The sequence below is a fragment of the Nyctereutes procyonoides genome, unplaced genomic scaffold, assembly GCF_905146905.1.
Source record: "Nyctereutes procyonoides isolate TBG_1078 unplaced genomic scaffold, NYPRO_anot_genome, whole genome shotgun sequence".
Lineage (NCBI taxonomy): Eukaryota > Metazoa > Chordata > Mammalia > Carnivora > Canidae > Nyctereutes > Nyctereutes procyonoides.
In genome coordinates this window covers 28,590,440-28,594,421 of record NW_026575132.1, presented here as the reverse complement: position 1 = coordinate 28,594,421, position 3,982 = coordinate 28,590,440, and the positions used below count along the sequence as shown (strand labels likewise).

The 3,982-nt window shown below is 45.4% G+C and overlaps 1 non-coding gene across 1 annotated transcript; it reads right to left on the bottom strand.

Annotated features, from left to right (window-relative positions):
- Nucleotides 1–220: 220 nt before the first annotated feature.
- Nucleotides 221–330, bottom strand: LOC129523091 (U6 spliceosomal RNA). Its single transcript, XR_008667051.1, has one exon. It is a non-coding gene; the product is annotated as a U6 spliceosomal RNA (small nuclear RNA).
- Between the last annotated feature and the right edge of the window lie 3,652 nt (nt 331–3,982).

Sequence of the window (3,982 nt, the reverse complement as noted above, 5' to 3'; positions counted from 1 at the left end):
AAAATAAAATCTTAAAAAAAATATGATGAAGACAATGACTATTTCCTACCCAAGTATTTAATTAAACTTGAAGATCTTTTTCTCTGCACAACCTCTTGTGAATTTACACGGTCCTCAAAGTTTGGCGACACTCAAGAAAACATTTCACCTTGATTCATAAGAGAGGCTAATAGAAACAACTGAGGGGGAAATCTTTTTTCTTTTCCTTTCTTCCTTTCTAAAAAATATGGAGCGCTTTACAAATTTGCATGTCATCCCCCCACCCCTGCGCAGGGGCCATGCTAATCTTCTGTATGTCATTCCAGAAATCTGCACTTAAAAAAAATTATGGAAGATCTATCAACAGAATCAACCACTCTGTTGTATCTGAGTAGTGCACAAATGCACAGTTCAGATTTTTTTAATGTGGTATCCTTATTTAAAGAAAAAATTTAAATCCCCATACGATTAACAGTCAGCGTTATATTAGTTTCAGGTGTCACACTATCTTTTGTTTTTTAAGGAAAAGAGAAGGAGTCTTAGGTCTATTTTTTTTTTCAAGAATTAAAAAGTTTGCAAGTGGAAGGTTTCCTCTTACTTCTAATAGGCCGATTAGAATGTCACCTAATGATACTTACCACCGAGTGGGTTTTCCAGAGGCAGATACTGAAATGAAGTCTGGGGTCCACGATGTCTACTAGGCCTCAACAGCAGTGAAAGCATGTGGGAAGAACTGGGTAGAGGGGAAGAGGAGCTGCAGGCCTCACAAAGCGCCCAGACGGGTGGGCAGCTATAGAGGAAGCAACGCCTATTAAAGTTGTGCCTCAGTGGCCTGAAATGCTGGGCCTTCATACCCTACTTGCAGATGCACGCTGCCCACGATGGGCATGATCTCAGCCCCAGCTGCTGTTTGCGACCCACAGGCCCTGAAGGGGGGCCAGCAGCTGGGAGCCGTGTGGCGATGGACTGCCCCATAGCTGCAGAGTGGATCTTCCTCGAGGGGTGATGGGAGGCCCATCTCTGGGTCTATCTTCCCAGGGACTTGTGATAGTTAAAGGCAAAAAAGCACATATCTCATTATGGAGAAACACATTTGGTAAACTGATCGTGGGATTGGCTGTGCCGTGCTCAAAAATTATTTTCACATCCACACCTCCATGTACTTGGAAACATCCTCTTGTCAACCTGCTGACTTTGTCTCCTTTGGCTTTGGATCTTGACTCCACCTCTCTGCTTAACCCCTCTGATTCACCACTACAGTGTGGGCTGTTGCAAAACTGCTCGCAGTCACCTCACCCAAACAGGAGGTAGAAAGCCGCAGATCACCAGACAGGTTCTGGAGCATCCCCCTCCCCACCGCCCAGGGCCCCAGCTGTCAGGAACAGGCTGTTGGACGTGCACCCCTCCAAGGCCCGGCAAGTCTGAGAACTGAGCAAACCCAAAGCAAGTGTGCCCTCAGTTGGAAGTGGCTCCAGAGGTCACTGAGCCAACCACCCATTCACCAGTTGTTTCTGCCTGCAACCCTGATCTTCCTGAGGGGGACACACACCCGCTTTCCCAGGTCACATGGGTCAGTGAGGCTGACCAACCCTGAAGGCCACAGAGGTGGGCCTTTGGCTCAGGTCTGGCCAGTCAGACGGTCTGGATGCAGCGACTCGACCCCGCCAGGGCAATAAAACTCTCTTCCAAGACTCATTATTGAAAGGGGTGCTTTCTGTCTGTGGGCGATGCTCTGTGGAAGGGCACGTGAAACCCCAATTCAGCCCTGCCTGAAATGGACCTTTTGGCCGCAGGAGCTGGCAGGTTCCTTTCTACGGCTCAACTGGTTTGAAATGGGATTTTCCATTTGCACCCAAAAGGGCCTGAGCTACTACAAAACCTATCAGAGTCTCCTTACCAAGTGCGGGTGCAGTTGATTGATGGGAGAACTTACCACTTGTGCTTGTACCAAATAAAAAAGCCTCCTTGTACGTTCACCCTTCACTTTGCCCCACGGGGCTGTGTCAGGCAGAGGCATTCATCAAACGCTGTACCTACGTTGGTGCTTCTCACACTTGGCAGCACATCAGAAATCAGCTGGGAAACTGAAAATTGGAGATTGCTGGGCTGCACCATGGGGCCACAGAATCAGAATTTCTGGGTGTATTTTTAAAAAGCTTCGTAGACAGTTTTAAGCTCTGATTTAAAAGTCACTGGTCCCCTAATGCCACATAATTGTTCTATTAAATGTAATAAACTGGCCCCATTGAAATACAGCCACGTGCACGCCTCCTGTAGGTTTGCGTCACATTTTCTACAGATCTGGTCCTTACGCTCAACAAGGAAACCTGGAAGCTTCCGAAAGAAACAGCAGCAGCTCTGGTGGAGCAAAATCTGAGTGGACGAACGTGAAGACGTGGATTTACCATGAAACTAATAAAGCTTACGTTTCATAGCTCCTCATGCGAAGCACTTGTAAATGCTTGCACGGCCCTATGTTCTTGTAAAATTTATAGGAGTACGATGTTTTCACCACAAACGGCGGAGGCCACGGTCTCCTTCCCACTGCGGCTCCTCCTCAACCATAGCTCTCCCTGTGTTAGGTCGTGGAGGAGGAGCCATCGGGGCATTCTGGGATCATGACTCAGGAAATAGATGGGGTTACATATAGTTTTGGTTTAGTGGGATATTTATGTGGTTCACAGACTCTTCTGGGTATGGTTTAGTTATTGCCAGCTGCCCTGGGGCAAGAAGGACTGTTGGTAATGGTCCTACCACCCACTCCTCGGACACAGTCCACCTTGATAAGTGAAGGTACAGGGTCTGCCCTGACCCTCATAATACGCCACAACATTAGGGACACTGAAGACAAGCTGGTCCATGAGTGTTATCAATTCACAAAGTACCTAAGATCAGCTTCTGGAACAGCAAATCTCTGAAATGCCTTGAAATCCTACAGTTTGTCTATGACAGACGCTCAAGAGCAGTTTTCCTAAAATTGATTAAGAATCCTAAAAATGTACCAATAATAATTTGTGAGGCCAAAAGAAATCTTCCCACACAATCAATAATAAAAAACATCATTTCACCCGTAGCAACAAGACAAAACAAAAAAACATCGTTTCGTCCACCATGATGATTCACCACCCATCCATTACTGGACCAACCCAATCAGAGGAAAGTCTGATTTCTCCTTTTATTCTCTCAGGAGAAAGCAGGACAAAATCACTGTTGCAAGGATAGGCAATCAAGCATACACAGACAGTAATTTTAGTGAGGAATGTATCAGATAGCTAAATATGAAACATGTTATTTTCTAAATTTTGAGATCCTTCCAGAGTTTGTCAGCTTCAAGTATTGTGCTGTTACAGTGGTCATTTACATGATGATTCTAAGTGAATGTTTAATTTTGCATCTAATAATTTGAATTATTTATAAAGGGCCTCCAAATCTGTCAAAGCTTCAGGCCCCTAGATATTCCCCTGGTGTGACATGAGCACCCTGCCCCTGCGCGCTGGTAGCGGTTGGGATAAAGCCTCATGGATCTGCCCTTTACGGCTGCCTGAGTCTCCCGAAAACCAAATCTGCTTATTATTAAGTCAGCAAATGTGCCGCTGATGGATTTAATGACTCTGTAGGAATGAGTCAGTAATGACTCTGAAGGAATCTGTGTGGCCAGACGGATAAATTATACATCATTTAAAGCTTTCTGAACGCTTAGTGTTTTGGAAGAAGCCATTCTTTAAAAGAAATTAGGAAGGAGAATGTGTCATGGCCAGGGAGAGAAACAGATAAACAACCAATATGATTAATCATGCTGGATGAAAGGTAATTTAGCTCTTATTCTGCTCTATAGGAAACACTCCAAATCATCGTCACTCGAAGGGGTGATTAAGTAGATAGATCTCACTCATCTAACCGATTTCGTCTGGCCTGGCTCAATATAACTTCAGCACCCATTTGCTCTTCTTCAGCAAGGGCATTGCTGCAAATAGGATGGCAGGCAGGTTCATACATACAGCAC